The sequence below is a fragment of the Dasypus novemcinctus genome, chromosome 5 (assembly GCF_030445035.2).
Source record: "Dasypus novemcinctus isolate mDasNov1 chromosome 5, mDasNov1.1.hap2, whole genome shotgun sequence".
NCBI classification, from domain to species: Eukaryota; Metazoa; Chordata; class Mammalia; order Cingulata; family Dasypodidae; genus Dasypus; species Dasypus novemcinctus.
Window position 1 is genome coordinate 152,864,150 of NC_080677.1, and position 23,283 is coordinate 152,887,432.

The 23,283-nt window shown below is 38.9% G+C and overlaps 1 protein-coding gene across 12 annotated transcripts in view; it reads right to left on the reverse strand.

Moving 5' to 3' along the window:
- Positions 1-5,676: 5,676 nt before the first annotated feature.
- The window catches only part of CCDC7 (coiled-coil domain containing 7), a 568,294-nt gene continuing 550,687 nt past the window's right edge, over positions 5,677-23,283 (reverse strand). For all 12 annotated transcript variants that reach the window (XM_058297711.2, XM_058297712.2, XM_058297715.2 and 9 more), the window contains one exon: positions 5,677-5,847. The gene's annotated coding sequence lies outside the window, so the exon portion shown is untranslated. The remainder of the gene's footprint in view (positions 5,848-23,283) is intronic.

Here is a 23,283-nt window from a genome sequence, read left to right on the forward strand (position 1 = left end):
TCCATGTTTATTGATGTGAAGACCTAACAGTAAAGACAGCACTTCCCTTCAGATTAATCTATGCATTTAATGCAATTCCGATAAAAATTTATGTGGAAGAATAAAGTTCTATGAATAGCAAATTAGGATAAGGTGACTTATTCTACCAGATATGAGATGTAATACAAATCAGTATTAAAAAATGTGATACAAATGTAAGAACAAATAGATCTAAAGCAGCAAATCAGAAATCTCAAGGACAGCTGAATATATGTGAGAACTTAGCATTTAATGCATGTGACAATAATCACAAAAGGGATAATTCTTTTAGCAGACAGAGATGGAAAAATGACTCACAATCCTGAGAAAAATAAAACTGGATCTTTATAGTATATCACATACCAAAATACTCCTCATGAATTAAAGAAAAGATCTAAATGTGAAAAACAAAAGTAAAAATTAATAGAAAACAATTTAAATCTTTATGCCTTTTCTTAGGGCTTCCAAAGCCCAAATTATAAAAGGAAAAATTTGTGTATTTCTGTTCAAATAGGCAATACAGATAGTTAACAGGTGGGAGAAAATATTTGCAACATCTGAAACCAACCAAGGGATAAATATCTAGTATGGACAAGGAACTCCTGCAAATCAATACAAGGAAGAAAAAAAAAAATCAAACCCTTTCCTACAAGGGAAGCCTAAATGGATAAAAATGTATATAGATAACTATATATGAAGGAATGTTCTTGCTTAAAGATGATGACTATGATTAGAAAAATGAAATCTAAAATAATGAATTACCACATTATGCTCATCCAATAAGAAAACCTAGAAAGCTAGATAATACCAAGTATTAGTGAGTGGTTGATTAAGCAGGGACCCTCATACAAGACTAGGACAAGTGAAAACTAGTGCAGCCATTTTGGAGAGTGGGTTGACAGAGATTCATAAAACTATTATCTACTTGAAGCCGCGCCCTAACCATCTCATTCTGGTGCACAGTCATCCTAAGTGCAGACATCCCCAGGAGGGCCACAGGTGGCTCCCTCTTGTGTTTGCTCATTGTTTTTGTTCATTGTTTGTTTCTTTAGGAGGCACTGGGAACTGAATCCAGGACCTCCCACGTGGGCAATGGGTGCTCAACTGCTTAAGCCACCTCCGCTCACTGCTCATTTTGTTTTTGCTTGTCTGCTCATTGTCTTTTTTTTCTTGTCTGCTCAATTTTTCTCATTGTCTGCTTGTTGTTTTTGTTCGCTGTCCATTATTTTTGTTTGATGTCTGCTTATGGTTTGTTTCTCTTCTTTAGGAGGCACTGGGAACTGAACCTGGGACCTCCCATGTGGAAGGCAGGGACTCAACTGCTTGAGCCACAACTGTTCCATCCAATATATTTTTCAAAGATGCTTATGTGAGGACACCCTAAACACAAAAGAGTAGATGCCTATAGTTGAGTGGAGGAGGGCTGAGAGAAGTGATGACGGATGAATATGATAATATAAATAAATGGGATTGGTGTTGAATAAACCAATGATCGTAATATGCCAGGATATTAGTAATGTGCTTAAATCAACTCTGCCTACAGTTCAAAAAAAACACTTAATGTCAAAGGTGTATAAATTTAAGATCCATTCCAGGAATATCTTAAAGTCATTCAATACTGAATTTTATCTTTCTCTTTCAACACAGAAAATTACTGACCATTCAAGCTTATGGTCTTACGTGAAATTTTAATATTAAAATCAACAAAATATAGGTAGAAAATAGAGATACCTCTGAATTTACATTAGTAGTTTATCAATCCTATTGCTTTTGAAATTTTATATATAATTAAAATTCAAGCAAATGAGTTGCTAAAATTAGGTAACCCCGACATGAAATTTTGTTATACTTGTACCATGAATGTGACCTTGCTGCCTGTACCCTTCAGAAAGCAAATTTGTAAACTCTCCTCCAAGGTTAGAATCTTTGCTCCTCAGAATTTTTTCAAAAGTTATCCTTGTCAAAATGGCAAAACTTCCTTGAAAAAGTAATAGAAAACAATGTAAATCTTGTAAATTTGTATCAAGTATTATCAGTTAGTCCCAACATTTTTTCCTTAAATCTTAGCAATTCCTCTAGGAATCCCCCAAGTCTCTTCCTCCAAAGTAAGACTGTACTCAAAAATGACACGTTAAATAAAAATCTTGCCAATCTTCCAGCAAGCACATACAAGCATGACCCGAGACCCTCTGAAATTCTTCTCCATCCATTCCATACCTATTTGAAACCAGGTCTTCCAGCATTGGTGATGCAAGCTTGCTAAGGTAAACAATTTCAAAAAAGGCTTCACAATCCACTTCATACGCCAACCAGAGACTTGAATGCAGAATCTGTCCTATTTGGTATTTTCCCTCTAACCCCCACATATTAACCCCACATTAACCCCTTCGATTTCTGTTTAGGACAAGTTTCTAAACTCACAATGGTGTAGTGCAAACTCTCCTTGCCAGGCAAATAATAAACAGCCATTTTGCTATCTTTGCTTATTTTGCTTCTTATGTAACTGATATCTTCATAGGACTTTCAAAGCTACAATCCTATTTGATTCCTATAACTGGTAGTTATAAAGCTTTATCCAAGTCCTTTAAGGTCAACCATTTTATGCTTTCTCTATAAGGCAAACACGATGTGTTCCACACGCTTTGGAAACAGGAAACATAACTGCAGTGTAATGGTTAAATTGTGAAACCAACAGGTATTATCAAAACAGGAGTTATTCTTCTGTCTACATCTTAAATTCTTGGTTCCTTGCTAATCTCCTCATTTCATTCTATAAATGTCCTCTGGTTTTAAAATTTTATTTTAAAATCATTTATTTTTATAGACAAGTTTGTACCTATAATACAAGGACTTCCCATATACCTTCATTCTAGGGTCTCCTTGTTGCTTATCTTTAACTTCTCTCTCCACAGTAAGAAACAGAGCACTCGCTCTCCATAATCCATGGATTTATTTGTTGAATCCCAGTATTCATGTAAAGAAGTTTCAGAATTGTTAACCTTTACTCCTGCAAGAAGTGAATTTATCAACTAGAGTTCATTGTCTAAATATAGTTCCTTTGGTCTTAAGCCTGACCATTTCTAGTGTTACTGGATATTTTCAGTCAACATTATGTCTTTAAAACATATAAGGATCTGAATTAAGCAAAGAGTGATGAAATAATATTAGGGATGGAAGGCTCTTGATTCTAAATAGAATGGGCTTAGGTAGAGGCTGGACGGTCATGGAATAGAATTTTATCTTTTATATGATTTGTTGCAATATATACTCTGAACTCTTGGGGTGTTTAAAGAAGTAAAGAATTATATTCTATAGAAAGAAGGTAGATAGAGTGAAATAAAATGTTATCCTTTATCCATTTCCCACATTCACTTCTCACATGGTGATAAAGTGTATGTGCACTTGGCTTAAAAATTTGTCAGTGTATCACTGAGAGGCAGCAAGGAGGTGATAAAGAAACCACTTTCAATCTTTCTCTGGGATCCACAATGGTTCTATGTTATATACTGACCTAGATAATAACACATGGAAAAATTAAACTCTTAAATGTAGAAATGTAAATACTTTTTTTAAAATTGAAGCATTAGCTTATCAATGTAAACTGTTGTCGAAATGATGCAATAAATTTTGAATGTTGAAAAAATGTAAAAACATACCATGGTTATTTCATTTGGATTATAAAGTAGAGAAACCAAATATTAAATTTAGAAATATGAGAAGGTGATAAAATATTCATATAAGAAGAGGCACATGATTAGATAATAACGAAACAAAAATATTCATCGTATTAGTTAGCCAAAGAGGTGCTGATGCAAAATACCAGGAATCTGTTGGCTTTTATAAAGAGTATTTATTTTGGGGGAAACGGACTTGGCCCAGCGGTTAGGGCATCCGTCTACCACATGGGAGGTCCGTGGTTCAAACCTGGGCCTCCTTGCCCCGGGTGGAGCTGGCCCATGCGCAGTGCTGATGCGCGCAAGGAGTGCCCTGCCACGCAGGGGTGTCCCCCGCGTGGGAGAGCCCCACGCCCAAGGAGTGCGCCCGTAAGGAGAGCCGCCCAGCGTAAAAGAAAGTGCAGCCTGCCCAGGAATGGTGCCACCCACACTTCCCATGCCGCTGACAACAACAGAAGTGGACAAAGAAACAAGACGCAGCAAATGGACACAGAGAACAGACAACCGGGGGAGGGGAGGAATTAAATAAATAAATAAATCTTAAAAAAAAAAAAGAGTATTTATTTGGGGTAGAAGCTTACAGTTACCAGGCCATAAAGCATAAAGTCTATTACCCTCACCAAAGTCTATTGCCACTGTTGGGGCAAGATGGCTGCAGACATCTGTGAAGAGTTCAGGCTTCTTGTGTTCCTCTCTTCCTGGGGCTCCATTTCTCTCTGGGCTCAGCTGCTGTGCTTTCTCTACAAGGCCAGCTGTAGACTCCCAGGCCAATGGCTCTGTGTCTCTCCCCAGGGCTTCTGCCATGTCTAAGGAGTTGTCTATATTCCTCTGTGTTCCTCTCCTGTGTGTTCTCACTTCCCAGGCTCCAGCTCAAAACTCTAACCTCCCTTCTCTGCAGTATGGTTTCTCTGTGAGTCCTCACCCACCAAGGCGGTGGGGACTCAATGTCCTACTGATATGGCCCAATCAAAGCCTTAATCATTATTTAATTAAGTAAAAGTAAAAACTCTGAATCCAATACACTTTATTTTTTTTACTTTTAAAGATTTATTTATTTATCCCCCCCCCCACTGCCCCAGTTGTCTGTTCTCTGTGTATATTTGCTGCATGTTCTTTCTTTGTCTGCTTCTGTTGTTGTCAGCAGCACAGGAATCTGTGTTTCTTTTTTTTGTTGCGTCATCTTGTGGTGTCAGCTCTCCGTGTGTGCGGCACTATTCTTGGGCAGGCTGCACTTTCTTTCGCGCTGGGTGGCTCTCCTTATGGGGCGTCCTCCTTGCGTGTGGGGTTCCCCTATGCGAGGGACACCCCAGTGTGGCAGGGTACTCCTTGTGCGCATCAGCACTGTGCGTGGGCCAGCTCCACACGGGTCAAGGAGGCCCTGGGTTTGAACCATGGACCTCCCATGTGGTAGACGGATGCCCTAACCACTGGGCCAAGTCTGCTTCCCCCAATACAGTTTAATATGCCCAGAGGAAAAGACCAGTTTACAAACATCCAATATTTCTTTTTGGAATTCATCAATAATATCAAACTGCTACAATCATCTAGTAGGGCTAGTAGATAAAATAAGCCAGTTTGAAGATACTAGACTATCAACTCATCCAATATTTACAAGTTGTTTTCCTATTATTTTTCCTGTGTCCCTCTTAATACTCTTATCAATTAAACTTGATATGCATTAATAACATTCCCACACTGAATAAGTTCTCTGAATTTATAAATAATATCTTTCATAGTTTAGCCAGATCTAATAATATGTTTGTATTCTCACTGGGGTTTAATAAATGTTACATAAAGATTGGTTCTGATGAACTTCCCATTTTAATATGAAAAAAAATGTAAAGCAAGATATTTTCTTTCCTGGATTAAATTCCTTTACCTGAAATGTAAGAAATGTATGGAGATGCCTTTTCTCCATACAGGATCATATAGAATAGATTTCTAAATAATATGACGCTTAACAAACCATGACATGGTCAAAATATGCAGAGCACAAATTTCATTTAATTGCTTTTACATCACATTAAGAAGGCCCTATAGGGAGGTCAGTGAATAGAAACAAGCTGGAACTTCAGCTGAGAGCTGCTTTCTTACCATCAGCAACAAAGAGGCTTTGATCCTAGAGGTTTAATTCTGTTCCATATAGTAAGGAATTCTGAAAAGAGAAAAATTGTAATTTTCATTTAATTCAATCTCTGATACACACATACACATATTCACACAAGAATTTCTGAAACTGAGTGTTGTACATGTCTTGGTATTGAAGCATATTTTAAATTAATAGCATGATATTTTCCAAAATATTATCTAAAGCACTTGATTTTCAAAACCAACAATCTTTCTTTCAATGGTAAAAAGTTAATTTCAGCTAGACATTGTGAGACTGGCTCTTATGGAATTGACCTTGTGGTAGGATAAATGTTAATGATTAAAATTCTGGACATGAGGAGTTAAATTGTCCATGTTCACATTCTGTCTCTGCTACTTACCAGCTGTATGTCCTTGAGCAAGTCAGGTATGTCCTTGTTCCTCAGATGATGAATGCAAACTCTGAACTGATAGAGTTAACCACGAGAAGATATTTACATATGAGAACCTGTCTACACATACTTTCCATTGCTAACATACTCTCCAAACTGAAGGGCCTGGGGATCCTGACCTTCAGGAGGGGAATGATACTTATATTATATTACTGGGGATCAGGCCGTGTTGACCATGTCTGCCCAGTTCACAGGCATTCCAGTTTGGGCATGTGATAGGAAAGTACAGAAGGAAAGGGGGAGAGAACAATCACAGGGTCTATTCTTTTTCCAGTCTGTGGACGCAGAGGGTGCAGTTTATGTCTCAGTAAAAGCCTGAGTAGTAGATTCCTGCCTCTAGATGAAAACAATGACAGACTCCAGGAATGTCAGGAAGTTTCATGGACCAGGATCTCAAGTCAATAAAAGGCCACCAATATATCTGTTTCTAGTGACCAATGCCCAATGAGTAAGCCGTTTGTTAAAAGTTCCTTACAAGTTACCATAACTGCCCACAAACTGTTACAAAAATTTATTTTATTTGCCACCCCAGTGCTCAATGAGATAGAAACACATCATACTGAGAAATTGTTTCATAATAGAGAGGCAGGGGAGTTGCCCTTGCATCATAAATATAACTATGTAATCAACTGGTCCTAGGAACCTCCGAGTGACTATAATTTCTCTCTTTCTGCAAAAAGGGGGAGAATATGTTCTTCTAACTCCCCATAAAGTAATCTCATGTTCTTCTTGAAGAAGAAAAATAGGGACCTTAGCCTCTCACAAAGTAGTGTAGCAGCAAATGGTTAACATTTAAGATTATTATCTGCTTCTACTGATCTTTTATCTATGGACCATATTTATGAGGCATCATCTTTTTTGGAACTATGTTTTTAAAATGCCAATAGTCTGACTTAAATTAGGGATAATAACTGATGAAAAGTGACATGCTAGAGGGACCCTTATTTATTTAAATGGACCTCAACGGCTTGAGTGACCCCTTGATTTTTTTATGAACAGAAATTATTCTTCTATTACCTTATGGGCAGAGATTGTTTGTGAAGATGATATCCTAGTTTATATACTAAAACACACCTCACTTAAAACTTTGGCTTAGAAGGTTGAGATCTGTCTCAGCAGCACCAAATTTAGAACAATTATGTGAAAATATAGTCAAAAGACTAGAGTAATTCTCTCCAGGCATCATTCAGTTTACTTAACGCACTCATAAACTCTTCAGCAAGGTGTCAGTGATTGAGTGACTCGCAATAGAGCCAAAGGTACCTTTGAATTTCTGGGGTTCAATTGGTATTCATCTCATATGCATATCCTGACTGCCTCACTATCTGACCTTTTCAAGCAAGAAAGGAACTTGATTTCTATGTGATGATAGTCAAAACCTTCCACAAGCTGTAGATTCTATACACTTCTGTCCTTATCCTGGCCTAAGGGGAGCTACAAAGACTGCTCTATTTTAGAGGCCATCCGAAGCTCCTGTAAAGAAGCATTACATTTTATCCAATATGTTGAAATATGTTTCCTGCTTCTACTTCACCAGGGAGATGTTTTTAGTGAAACCAGTCATGAATGAGCAAAAAGATTTCCTAAGTACTAGTTTGCTGTTGGGTCATTGATGATTCTTGAAAAAAATAAAATAAAAAATATGGATTCTTGGTTACACTATCCACATTTCAAACGCCCCATAGCCACATGTAGCTCATGGATTCCATATTGGAGGGCATATATAGTACATTTCCATTATTGCAGACAGTTCTATTGGAGAGTGTTATGGAGAGGAAGTCATAATTGCCCTGAAATAGGTGGTCTGGGAGGGGGGACATTTAAATGGAACTGATAGAGATTGAATCCACTCACCAAGTTCCCTCTGCTAGTTAGCTATGGATTAAAAATTAGTGGCAGCCATTTGCACATGGGCTTGGGTATTAGTTAATTTCCCCTGCATCCTCATCAAATAACCAGCATCATGGTTCTCAACCCTGGCTACATCTTAGAATCACCTACAGAGAATCTGGTTTAATTGGTCTAGGCATAGGAGCAGCAAATTGGTGTTTTTAAAAAATACCCTGTGAATCTTATTTTGTAGCCAGAATCAAGAAGCACTGTTTTAGCACCTACCTTAGCTATTAAATCACACAAGCATCACATTTTCTTAACAGCTCAAAAGTTATTTATTGAACAAAACAATGAATCCCCTCACCAATCATCTGGCATAGTATTGTTTCTATTTTTATAGATGAAGAATTGAGGCTTTGAGAAGTTGCCTCAAATCATAAAGCTAGTTAAGTGGTTAAGGTGGAGTCAAGTCCAGTTCTGTGAGACTCCAAAGTCTACACTTTTAGCTTCTATTCTTTGTTTATTTTTCATTTCCTATCTTTGATCCTTCTCTGTGTAGATCTGTTTGAATGGTTACTGACCTGCTTTCAACTCTTTCCCTTGGCTGTAACCTTTGGCAAACAAAAACAGAAATTGGTACTAGGAGAGTGGGGTTGTACTGCTGCAATTACCAAAAATGCTGGAAATATGTAAAGGGTATTTTGGGTAGGAATTGAGAGATACTTGATAGAAAAGCCTTGATTGCTTTGGAGACTGTTGGTAGGAATATGGACCCTACAGTTTCTAGTGAGGCCTACTTTCTAGTGAGGCCTTAGAAGAAAAAGATGAAAATCTTACTGGAAACTAGAGGAAAGGTGATCCTTGTTTCAAAATTGCAGAGAACTTAGCAAAATTGACTCCTGATGTTAGATGGAAGGCAGAATTTGAAAATGACAAGTTTGGACATTTAGCTGAGGAGATTTCCAATGTAAATATGGAAAATGCAGCCTGGCTTCTCCTTTCAGCTTATAGCAAAATGGGAAAGGAAAGAGATACACTTAGAACGAGTTGTTGGGCACAAAGAAACCAAAGACTGATTTGGAAAATTCTAAATTTCCAGAAAACAAGCCCCCAGAGGATAGTGGCCCATGTAAGGACTTAACTAAACTTGGAACTTGTAAGTCAGGACTGGAAATGCAGTTATCCAGGGAAGTCTTGTTTGTGGAAAGTCTCACTGTCTGATGGCTTGGACCCATGTTTCCTGCATGATAAACCAACAAGCTTTTTGCAAGATCTGTATGAATGAAACCATTGTTGGCCAGGACTAAAAGGGAAAGGGAGGGGAGAGATTGAAGGGAAAATGGCTTTAAAAGGAAAACCATGGAAGCTGAGGTCTGGCTAAGAGAGGGACCCCCACCCATGTATGTGGAGAGGGTGAGTTTGCCCCACATTTGAAGATGGTAGATATTCCAGCCTGTTATTCAGGGAGAAGATGGCTGCCCCAGGTTATAGATAGTGTGGAACATATTCTCCAGTGGTTGGAGAGAGTTAGGTTGCTACTCCACTTCTCTGAAGAGAGTGGGCCTGTTAGGGAGAGTCAGGTCACTATTCCATTGTTCTTAGGGGGTTGGACCTTTATGCCAGAGAACAGGGAGAATGTTGCTGCCACCTCATTGTACTAAAGGGATTGAAACTATACTCCAGAGATTGGGGAAAGTGTGGCTTTCTCACTCAAATGTTCTTGGGGTGTGAGGACTGGGACTTGAAGAGGGTTGTATTAGTCAGCCAAAGGGGTGCTAGTGCAAAATATCAGAAATTGGTTGGTTTTTATAAAGGATATTTATTTGGGGTAGGAGCTTACAGATACCAGTCCATCAGGCAGAAGTTACTTCCCTCACCAAAGTCTATTTTCACGTGTTGGAGCAAGATGGCTGCCAATGGCTGGGAGGGTTCAGGCTTCCTGGATTCCTCCCTTCCAGTGTCTTGCTTCTTCCTGGGCTTAGGGTTCTTTTCTTCCTGGGGCTGGTTTCTCTTTCCTCTGTAAGCTTACTTCCCAGGGATCCAGCTTAAAGCTTTAGCATCAAACTCCAACATCGAAAACCCTCGCATCCAAAGCTTCAACTCTGTCCTTTGCCATGCCTTTTATCTGTGAGTCCCCACCCACCAAGGGGTGGGGATTGAATGCCCTGATGACATGGCCCAATTAAAGTCTTAATCATAACTCAATCATGCCCAGTAATAGACCAGATTACAAATATAATCCAATACCTATTTTTGGAATTCATAACTATATCAAACTACTACAAGGCTGGAACCAAAAGTATACGATTGGGCAACGCCATGGAAAGGGTGGCCTCCCTTGAGGCCCAGAGGAAAAGAAGAAACTATTGTTATAAGCATGACTCCCAGACTTTGAAATCTAATGGAGTATGTCCTGCAGGTTTTCAGAACTGTTGGGATGCCATGACTGCCCCCCCACCCCAATTTCTCCTTATGGTAATGCAAATGTTTACTCTATGGCCATGACTTCTTTGTATATTGGAAGCAGATAATATGTTTTTTAAGTTTCACAGGTCTGCAGCCAGAGGGAACTTTTGGTCCAAGACAAACTGCATTACTATAATTGATTTTGATGTGATTTTGTACTTAGCATTGCTACTGAAATTATTTAACATTTTGGAATATTGTGATGTAGTGAATGTATTTTGCATATGCAAAGACATGTCTTCTTGGTTTCCAGAGGGTGGAGTGGCAGCCTGAAATTACTTCATGAATCCCCAAAAACGGAAAGATTATGTTTGTGGGCTGGGCTATTCCTATGGGTGTGAGACATTTTTTCAACTGGACTACCTCAGTGAGGTGTGACTCAGGTTGAATCTCTGCTCTCTTGCTGGGTCCAAAGAGAGCTCTGTAATTTTTTATCCTGTGATCTGACAGAAAGTAGAAGCTCAAGCAGCTGAGGCCCCAGGAGAGATGAGTCATTTGCCTGATAGCTTGTGGCTGAAATTAGGAGGAAAATGGAGCATCTGAGTCTGAGGGACAGGCTCAATAATAGACAAGCCTTATATGCCTGGTTGCCTTCAGCTAAGCTCCAGGAGATGGTACAGTCCAGAAGGGAAGGCAGAGACTAGGCAAAGATCACCCACTATCTTGCTTCAACACTGTGGCAGTTGACATGGGTGAGAAAACACCTCTTATGGTGTCTTGATTTGGACTTTCCATGGCCTTGGAACTGTAAGCTTTTAGTCCGAATAAATCCACTTTATAAAAGCCATCCCATTTCTGGTATTTGCATTGGCACCTCTTTGGCAAACTAAAACAACCCTGTATTCCCTTAGGATGCATGCATAGCTTAATTCAAAACAGCTATGAGCCACCCCAGACCTCTGACTCTGTCCTGCAAAACATTTCTGCTCCAACTTAGAAGGGAAGAAGAATTAGATATGGACTATATTGTAGCTGTCTGCTTTTAAATTTATCCCCTCAATTCCTTCCTTTAAAGTATCTGGGGAAGTGGACTTGGCCCAATGGATATGGTGTCTGCCTACCACATGGGAGGTCTGCAGTTCAAACCCCAGGCCTCCTTGACCCGTGTGGAGCTGGCCCATGTACAGTACTGATGCGTGCAAGGAGTGCCCTGCCACGCAGGGAGCCCCACACGCAAGGAGTGGGCCCTGTAAGGAGAGCCGCCCAGCGCAAAAGAAAGTGCAGCCTGCCCAGGAATGGTGCCGCACACACGGAGAGCTGACACAACAAGATGATGCAACAAAAAGAAACACAGATTCCCGGTGCCGCTAATAAGGATAGAAGTGGTCACAGAAGAACACACAGCAAATGGACACAGAGAGCAGACAACTTGGGGGGCAGGGAGAGAAGGGGGAGGGAAAAATAAATAAAAAATAAATCTTTAAAAAAAAGTATCTGAATTATCTTTCTCAATCAGAAATTACTGAATTATATCATTGCTTAAGAAATTAGTTTAGTTAGATATTTATTTACTGTTTGATTATTTGAGTAACTCCCCCAAATATTGCGATATCCATGAGGGTAGGGATCTTAATCTTATTCTCTATCTTCAGCCCCTACAATAGTCCTGGCATATTATGGGCACTAAGTATTTTTGATTAAAGAAAGAAAGGCCATTCAATGGTCCCTTATTAACTACCGAATGAAGCCAAAATTCCTATGTTGCATACAAGGCCCTTGAGAATGTTTGTTGGACACCACTACAGGCTTATCACCCATCATTTACCTTATTCTCCTCACTTTTCTCCTAAAATTGCCGCTGGTTCCCTGAAAGTAACACACTGTTTTTTTTCTCTGCCTTGTATATGCTCTTCCTTTATCTGGAAAGCCTCCTTTCTACCCATTACACCACACACACACACACACACTCACAATCCCAGGAAATTTCTATCCATCCTTCCAAAAGAGACACAGTATAAAATTATGATAGATACAGTGACATAGTAGAAAGATTATGGATTCAAGGTAATCTGAGATAAAATAATGGTTCAGCCAATTACTACTTGTGTAAACTTGGAAAATTGACCTAACCATTCTAATATAACATCTACCTTATATTGTTGTGACAATTAAAATACATAAAAATGATGTAATATATTGCTTTCACATAGTACATTGTTCTATGTATTGTTTTATGATAATAGCTGTTAATATTTTTTCAGAATATCTCCCTCTCAATTTAAGTTTTTTTTAAGTTGAACTGACCACTCCGAACTTTGTAACTTCCTTGTATCTGTGTTCCACATTTAAAATAGTACTAGCTTTGGACTTCCAGGAAAGATGGTGGAGTAAGGATCTCCAGGACCAGTCCTTCCAACAAAACTACTATTAAACAGGCAGGACCTGTCTGAAACAACTATTTTGAAACTCTGAGTTCAGATAAACACTGTAAAGGATCCAGGGGAGAGTGAAAGAGGTTGAAAAATTACAGTAGCAAACTGAAAATTGCTCTTTCCATGTGGTACCTATGTCCTACTCCAAGGGCAGGCTATTGCAGGGTCCAGTCCATGGTTAGCAGCTGGTTACAGAATGGGACATAAAAATTTTTTTCCTCGAAAGGGGTGGGTACAGCCAATCACTGATCACAGCTTTTGATTAGCAAATTTGATCACTTAATCCTGGCTCTGAGGGCAGCTATTGTTTCAAACTGCAGCATAGGACAAAGGCAGCACAGGCATTGTTTCAATTCTCACTGGAGAGAGGGAGGGGTGGTGGAGATTTTAAAATTCAGGGCTTCCACAGGGCTCTGGGCAAGTCAGGTGAAAGGCGCATTTGCTGAGCAGGCCAACTTTGGAAGTAGTCAGAGACATTTTTGACACCCTTCCTGATCCCCTTCTACAGGGTACTTTGGAGCTAATCTATGCCTCCTTTCTTTGACCCTCTTTTGACTGAGGAAGACCAAACTGGGAAAGTCATCTCTGGGGTGACTCTCCTCCCAAAACTTGCCCTCTGGGCAAAAGCAGCTATACACAAAGAAAAAGGTATAAAAACTATAGATACAAACACTCTGGGACAAAGGCCTACCATCTTCAAACACCCAGGAGAGGGAGATCTGTTTCCTGGGAAACAGAGGGGACAACCAACCTCCTGTAAATACATCCAGATAAAGAGGCTAAAATTCAAAAAGCATCAGTAGAGAAGATGGGAATGTGGACATACCAAACAAAACCTTTAAAAAATGATCTTGGTGTTCCCAAACCCTGAGCAGGTGTTTCGGGGGCTTGCAGGGCAGGAAGTGTCTGGATGTCTATTTGGTGAGACAGTGACAGAAGAGATTCTTGCGAGAGGGGGAACTTTCCATTTCTGACACGGAGGTCAGAAGTTGTAGGTGGAACCCCTTCCCCTAGGGCTGGCAGCCTGTCTGCAGCAGTCTCTAAAATCTTTGTAGTGCTCCCAAACCCTGAGCAGGCTGCTTCGGGGGCTTGCAGGCCAGGAGGTGTCTGGATGTTGATTTGGTGAGACAGTGACAGAAGAGATTCTTGTGAGAGGTGGAATTGTGGGTTTCTGACACAGAGGTCAGAGGCCGCAGGTGGGACCCCTCCCCCTAGGGCTGGCGCCTGGCTGTGGGGATCCCTGAAGGCTTTGTTGTGCTGCGGTGCTCCCAGGCCCCCTGTTAACTGGATGCGTGGTTCCCAGGTCTGTGTCCCCTAAACCCTGATGGCCCACGCTCCAGAGACTCACACACTTGAGTCTGCAGTGCCATAGACTTTCCATCCCTGAATCCACTGTGCCCTGAGGTCCATCTGAGGTCCTTGATTATCCTAGCCCTCGGTGTTTGTGTTTTTTTTTCTTTTTTCTTTTTTCTTTTTTCTTTTTGTCTTGGTTGCTAATATTGCATTGTCACCTAGTCTTTTCTCCCATTTTATCCCCTAAGGTCCTTTTCCATTTATTTAGGTTTTTTTTCTCCTTTTCTTTTTCTTGCTTGTCCCCCCCCCCCTTTTTCTTTGCCCCCCCCCTTTTTTTCTTCTCTTTTTTTTCTTTTCTCTCTTTTTCTTATTTTATTTTATTTTCTCTATATAATAGGTGCTGCAGGGAGTGCTTCACACTTGCTGTGTTTCCTCATCCTCCATTTCCTCTTTTCTGTGTGAATTGATTTTGGCCACATACACTGTCTCCTTTCCCCCACATCTTGCTATCCTCCATCATCTACTGTTTCTCTTACATTCCACCTCCCTTTCTTTGGCCCCCAAATTGTCTGACTTTTAATTTCTAATACCTTTGTTCTGTTTTCTGTCTTTTATCCACTCTTGATATTATTGTCTTTCTTTTCTCTTTCCCTCTCTCATGAAAATACTGGCTTCTTAATTCATACTATATTCCTTCCCATATTCAGTTCACTGTCTCATTATAGGTACTCTACTTACTGCTATAACTCTACACAACTTACACGAATCTAATATCCATTCTCCAAGATCTCACATTGTTGCTCTGTTAACATTTATTACCAATACTACTTTATACACTTTCTTTTCTTACTCATTTTGCTTTCCCTGGCCCTAATATTTTCTTTCAAAGTGAACTTAGCCAGCAACAAGAAAATAGAGTAAGAAGAACAAAGTGACAAAGAGAAGACATAACACATGCACGAACAACAACTAATTAATCCCCAAGACTAGACAAAGAAGCTAAGGAACTGATTAAACCTGTCAAGATAATATGATGGCCAGACAGCAACAAAAAACTACAAACCAAACCAATAATCAGGAAAACATGGCTGAATCCAATGAGCAAACTAAAAAACAGGAAGGGGAGCAGAACATCAGACAAGTAATTAAAGATCTCAAAACATATATTAGAGACCAATTTAATGAAGTAAACGAAGAGATTAAAAATATGAAGAAAACACTTGGAGAGGAAATTGCAGACATACACAAAAAGATAACAGATATTATGGGGATGAACACCACAGTTCAAGAAATCAAAAATACACCCTCAGCAAATAGCAGCAGATTAGAAGAGGCAGAGGAGAGAATTAGTGACGTGGAAGACAGAACATCTGAAATCAAACTGATAGTAGAACTGATCAATAAAAATAGAAAAAATCCAGCTAGGACTTAGGGACCTGAATGACAATGCAAAACACACAAACATACACATTATAGGCATCCCAGAAGGAAAAGAGAAGGGAAAGGGGACAAAAGGGGTGTTGGAGGAAATAATGGCTGAAAACTTCCCGAATCTACTGAGAGAGATGGATGTACATGTCCAGGAAGCACAACACGCCCCAAACATCATAAATCCCAACAGGCCCACCCCAAGACATATACTTGTCAAATTATCCAATGCTCAAGACAAAGAGAAAATTCTAAAAGCGGCAAGAGAAAAGAAAACCATCACATAAAAGGGAGGCTCCATAAGATTAAGTGCCGATTTCTAATCTGAAACCATGGAGGCAAGAAGGCAGTGGTATGCTATAGTCAAGGTACTAAAAGAAAAAAATTTCCAACCAAGAATACTCTACCCAGCTAAACTAGCATTCAAAAATGATGGAGAGTTCAAAATATTCACAGATAAACAGAAATTGAAAACGTATGCCAACAAGAACCCTGCCCTTCAAGAAATACTAAAGGGAGTTCAGCAGGAAGAATGGAAAAAACCAGGAGAGGCAGAGTTGGAGGAGAGTGTAAGAGCAACAAAAAAGACAAAAAGAGAAGGAAAAAAACAAACAAAATATGACAAATACAAGTCCAAACAAAATATGGCTAACATAAATAATTCCTTGAAATTAATAACACTGAATGTCAATGGATAAACTCACCTGTCAAAAGATTCAGACTGGGACATTGGATAAGGAAATATGACCCATCTATATGCTGTCTACAAGAAACACATCTTAGATCCAACATGGAGGTTGAAAGTGAATGGCTGGAAAACAATCTTACAAGCAAACAATAACCAAAAAAAAAAAAAAAAAAAAAGGCAGTAGTAGCTATATTAATATCAGACAAAATAGACTTTAAATGCAAACAATTGTGAGAGACAAAGAAGAATACTACATATTAGTGAAAGGGACAATCTTTCAAGAAGAACGAACAATCATAAATATTTATGCTCCTAACAAGGATGCCTCCAAATATGTGAGGCAAACACTGGAAAAACTAAGTGAAAGAACAGATGCCTCTACAATTATAGTGGGTGACTTTAATATACCACTATCAACTTTGGACAGAACATCTCAAAAGAGAATCAATAAAGAAAAACTTTGAACATAATATTAGAGGAGCTGGATCTAATAGACATATACAGATCATTACACCCAAACACAGCAGGATATACATTTTTCTCAAGTGCACATGGATCGTTCTCCAAGATAGACCATATGCTAGGCCACAAAGAAAGGCTCAATGAATTCAGAAAGAGCAAAATCATACAAAATAATATCTCTGACCACAGTTGAGTGAAGCTGGAAATCTGCAAGGGCCAGAGGCCCAGATTTCACAACAAGATATGGAAATTAAACAGCACGCTCTTAGAAAAACAGTGGGTCAAAGAGGAAATCTCAAAAGAAATTAATAACTACTTTGAAACTAATGAAAATGATAACACAACATACCAAAACTTATGGGATGCAGCAAAAGCAGTACTGAGAGGGAAATTTATAGCCATAAATTCATATATCAAAAAAGAAGAGCAAAAATTGAAGAACTAACTGCTCATTTGGAGGAACTAGTAAAAAAACAACAAAGTAACCCCACAGGAAGAAGAAAAGAAAGAAAGAAAGAAAGAAAGAAAGAAAGAAAGAAAGAAAGAAAGAAAGAAAGAAAGAAAGAAAGAAAGAAAGAAAGAAAGAAGGTAAGAGCAGAAGTAAATGAAATAGAAAATAAGAAAGCACTTGAAAAGATAAACAAAACCAGACGCTGGTTCTTTGAGAAGATCAATAAAATTGACAAATCCTTAGCTAGACTAACAAAGAAAAAAAGAGAGAAGATGCAAATACACAAAATAAGAAATGAGAAAGGAGATATCACCACTGATCCCACAGAAATAAAGACTATCATAAGAGGATACTTTGAAAAACTATCTTCCAACCGAAATGACAATTCAGAGGAAATCGACAAATTCCTAGAAACACATAAGCAGCCTATATTGATGAAAGAAGAAACTGATGATCTCAACAAACCAATCACAAGTAAAGAGATAGAATCAGTCATTAAAAACCTCCCAACTAAGAAGAGCCCAGGGCCAGATGGCTTCACAGGTGAATTCTACAAAACATTCCGGAAAGAACTAACACCAATCCTCCTGAAACTCTTCTAAAAAATCGGAACAGAAGGAACATTACCTGACTCATTCTATGATGCCAACATTACCCTAGTACCAAAGCCAAACAAAGACACCACAAGAAAGGAAAATTACAGACCAATTTCTCTAATGAGCCTAGATGCAAAAATCCTCAACAAAATACTTGCTAACTGTATTCAACAACACATTCAACGAATTATACAACATGACCAAGTGGGATTCATTCCGGGTATGCAAGGATGGTTCAACATAAGAAAATCAATCAATGTAATACACCATATAAACAGATTGAAGGGAAAAAATTACATGATTATATCTATAGATGCAGAAAAAGCATTTGACAAAATACAGCACGCTTTCTTGATAAAAACACTGCAAAAGACTGGAATACAAGGAAATTTTTTGAACATGATAAAGAATATACATGATAAAGAATATATATATCATATATATAAAGAATATATATGATAAAGAATATATCATTTACAATGGTGAAATCCTAAAATCCTTCCCTCTAAGATCAGGAACAAGACAAGGATGCCCACTATCACCTCTTCTATTTAACATTGTCTTAGAAGTACTTGCTCGAGCACTGAGTCAAGAACCAGATATAAAAGGCATTCAAATTGGAAAGGAAAAAGTCAAAATTTCATTATTTGCAGATGACATGATCCTATACATAGAAAACCCTGAGAGGTCTACAATAAGCTTCTAGAACTCATAAATGAGTTTAGTAAAGTCACAGGTTAAAAGATCAATGCGCAAAAATCAGTGGCATTTCTGTACACCAATAATGAGCAAGATCAGGAGGAAATCAAGAAACAAATACCATTTACAATAGTAAATAAAAAAATCAAATACCTAGGAATAAATTTAACTAAAGATGTAAAAAACTTATACACAGAGAACTACACAAGACTGTTCAAGGAAATCAAAGAAGACCTAAATAAATGAAAGAATATTTCCTGTTCATGGATAGGAAGACTAAATATTATTAAGATGTCTCTCCTACAAAAATTGATCTACACATTCAATGCAATCCCAATAAAAATCAACACAGCATTCTTTAAGGAACTAGAAAAACTAGCTGTGAAATTTATTTGGAAAGGAAAGAGGCCCCAAATAGGCAAAGACATATTGAAAAAGAAAAACGAAATTGGAGGAATCACACTACCTGACTTCAGAACATACTACAAACTACAGTAGTGAAAACAGCATGGTATTGGCACAAGGAGAGACACACAGGCCAATGGAACTGAACTGAGAGTTCTGATATAGATCCTCATATATATAATCATATAATATTCGATAAAGCCACCAAACCTTCTCAACTGGGAGAGAATGACCTATTCAACAAATGGTGCCTGAAGAACTGGATATCCATATGTGAAAGAATGAAAGAGGATTACCATCTCACACCTTATACAAAAATCAATTCAAGATGGATCAAAGACCTAAATATAAGAGCCAAGACCATAAAGACTTTGGGAAGCAGTGTAGGGAAGCATACACAAGATCTCGTAATAGGAAATGGCTTCATGAACTTCACACCAAAAGCATGAGCAGCAAAAGAACAAATAGATAAATGGGACTTCCTCAAAATTAAAGCCTTCTGCACCTCAAAGGAGTTTGTCAAGAAAGTGAAAAGAGAGCCTACACAATGGGAGAAAATATTTGGTAACCATATATCAGATAGGAGACATATAACCTGCATATATAAAGAACTCCTATATCTTGAAAATAAAAATATAAACAACCCATTTAAAAAATGGGAAAAAGATTTAAATAGACACTTCTCCAAAGAAGAAATACAAATGGCTAAAAAGCACATGAAAAAATGCTCCAAATCTCTAGCTAGTAGGGAAATGCAAATCAAAGCTACAATGAGATACCATCTTACTCCCATAAGATTGGCAGCTATGGAAAAAACAGAAGACTACAAACGCTGGAGAGGATGTGGAGGAATGGGAACACTCATCCACTGCTGGTGGGAATGCAGAAGGATCCAGCCATTCTGGAGGAAAGTTAGGCAATTTCTCAAAAAACTAGCCATAGATTTACCATTATGACCCAGCAATTCCACTGCTGGATATGTACCCAGTAAAACTGAAAACAAGGACACAAACCGATATATGCATACCAATGTTCATAGTGGCATTATTTACTATTGCCAAAAGTTGGAATCAACCCAAATGCCCATCAACAGATGAATGGATAGATAAAATGTGGTATATACATACAATGGAATACTACTTGGCTTTAAGAATGAATACACTACAAACACACGTGATAACATGGATGAATCTTGAGAACGTTATGTTGAATGAAGCAACCAGGCATTGAAGGACAAATACTACATGACCTCAATGATATGAAATAAGTAAACCAAGCTGCCTCAGAGAGCTAGAGACTGGATGATAGGCTTAAAGGAAATTGGGGGGTAGAGGAAGGATGTAAGCTGACACCTACATGGGTGAAATCTATGATAAGCTGGAGGTAAGTATTTGTACAAGAAGGGATAAAATGGGGGCATAGGGTTACCTTTGGGTGGGGCTTTGCAGGCTTGAGGGAGGTTAGGGATGGGAGGATGAGTAATATTGCCCAAGAAATTAGGGGGAGGGTGGGGCAACATACGAACATAGGAGATTGTCAGGTATTTGATTGAGAGTATAATGCTGAGAAAATTTTTTCAAAAATATAATAAGGAAGATTACCTGTTTAAGATGCTTAAAGGGGATAATCTGATGCAGGACAGGCTCCTAGGGAATATGTGAATGCTCATTTTGCCATAGTGGGTTATATCATTGGATAGAGACCCATATAATGAGAGAGAAGGTATACCCACATCCTGGGGAGGACTGATGCCCTCAAATAGAGTGAATTGTATCTCTCAAGAGAAATGGTGGCTCCCAGTGCATTAGGGCAGTTGAGCATGTCAAGCCCTTAACACTGTTGCAAGTATCTCTGAACATGGCCCTTCAAGCAATGAAGATTGACTGTCACTGTGGGCCCTAAGGGGAGGAGGAAAGAGGTATTGAATAGATGGAACCAATCTAACTGAGTGGGCAATAGAAGTGTTCCACAAGAGTACACAAGGATGGATGTAAGACTATAAAATTACACCAAAAATATATAGGGGCTGATAGGCTAAAATGTAAATCATAATGTAAAACATAAGGTAGCTAAAAATTTAGAAAATTGTATAGTTTAAAATATAAACCACAATGTAAACACAAATGTTACCTTGTTTGAAAGCTATTGTCTCAATAGCTGTACATCAGTTTCAATAAATATAGTATGAATATGTTAAAAGATTATTGTTGTGGAAGGGAAAAGGTCTTATGTTGGATATGTGGGAGTACTGAATATTGTATATATGAATTACTGTGATCTAAAACTCCTGTGAAGAGAAGCTTAATAATTAGAAAAAAGAAAAGAAAAAGATAGGACGTAGACACTGAGGAAAAGACTGAAGTAGTTGCCTTACCAAATTACAAACTGGGCAACACTTATTGCAGTGATGGAAGGCAAAACATCAAAAACAAAGCTTTTGCATTTTTAAATTTTTTGATACCCCAATTTATCTTTACCTTAATTTTTCCAAATTAATATGTATTCTATATCTAACCTTTAAACTCATCTCTATATTCCATTTTACTATTAATGGAATCTTGCAATATATTGGGCTTCACTTTTCAGGAAGTTTTGGATCAAAGAGAGGTTAAACAATGGCAGCGGAGGAATACTGGTATGGGGTGTTATTGACAAGGGACACATGGTTGGCAGGGAGTTCTACAGGGCATATATCCAGGGTACATAAAAATGTTTGGGTATTTTCATAGTGGATACAATTAAAAACAACAATGGAGGGAATGCTGAGTTCCTAGCCAGGGGAGCTCTATCACAGTCCCTAAAGGAAGAGCAAAAATCCCCCAAGAGCAATGGCAAAGACCAAAAAAGAATGACAGTCCAATAATGAGCCCTTGATACTGATGACTATGCTTGTGAGCTTGTGCACCTGAGATGGGAATGAGGCCTAGAGCTGCAGGGTGCCTAAGAGTTACCTCCTGAGAGCCTCCATGTTGCTCAAATGTGGCCAGTCTTGAAGCCAAACTCAGCATGTAAATGTGTTGCTTTCCCCCCAGTGTGGGACATGACTCCTGGGGATGATCCTCCCTGGTGCTGAGGGATTACTACCAAGTACCAGCTGATGATGTAGCTAGAAAATGACCTTGAATAAAAGGGCCAACTCGGACCAGCAGAATATCTCAATCTACATATAATACCAGGAGTTAAAAATGCTTTTTGACCAGAATCAACGGGGAAATGGAAAGGAAAAATGAGTTTATATGGCTATGAGTCTCCAAAAAGAGCCGGGAGGTTATCAGAGGGGTTGCCCTTATGCACACCTCAGCAGAGTCCCAGAGACAGATAACGTAGATACAACCCCGGGTATTGGTTCTTCTGAGGGCTAGAGAGACCCACAGGTTCTATGGTCATGGCAGATGGAGTTCACTGCCATGTCAGTTGGCCTTCTTTGGAGCTTGTGTTTCTGTGTGATGGAGCTGGACTCAGATGTGATCTTTGTTCACAAGCCTCTCCTTTTACTTTTACTGGAACTGTAGTTGGTGCTGGGGTTTAATATATACCCAGGGGACCTGAATGTCTGGACTGGCCATGCGATAGCCAGGCCCTGAGCCTCAACAGACTTCAGCTCCTACACTCTGGTTTATTAGACTTACCCCACTCAGCTAACATGGAGGTGAAGAATGTCAACCACCACACCAGGGAGGCAAGAGTGCCTACAACTGAAAGCAGGAGGATTGCATCCAGCATCCATGTGGAATCTAAGCCCCCTCTTGATATAGATGTGGAGTGGACACAACCATTCCAAGGTCCACAGGATGGAGGAATAGACTGTGGGTTAGAGTGGACTTACTGATATTCTATTCATGAACTATTGTGATTAGTAATTGAAGAAAATGTGCCTTTGTTGTGGAGAAAGTGGCCATGGTGGCTGCTGGGGGTAGGGAATGGGAGGAAGAGATGAGATGTGGAGGCATTTTCGGGTCTTGGAGTTGTCCTGAGTGATGCTGCAGGGACAGTTACTGGACATAGTATGTCCTCCCATGGTCCACTGGGTGGAATGTGGGAGAGTGTGGGCTATGATGTGGACCATTGACCATGAGGTACAGTGGAGCTCAGAGATGTATTCACCAAATGCAATGAATGTCTCATGATGATGGAGGAGATTGTTGTTATGGGGGGAGGAGTGGGGACCTCATTTTTTTTAATGTAATATTAAAAAATAAATAAAGACAAAAAAAAGAATAATAAAAGGAAAAAAATGATTTTAAAAATGCTCAAAGTGATGAAGGAAAGTACATAGAAAGAACTAAAGGATATCAGGAAAACAATGAAGGAGCAATATAGAATCTAAGTAAAGAAATAGAAATTTAAAAAGGAATTAC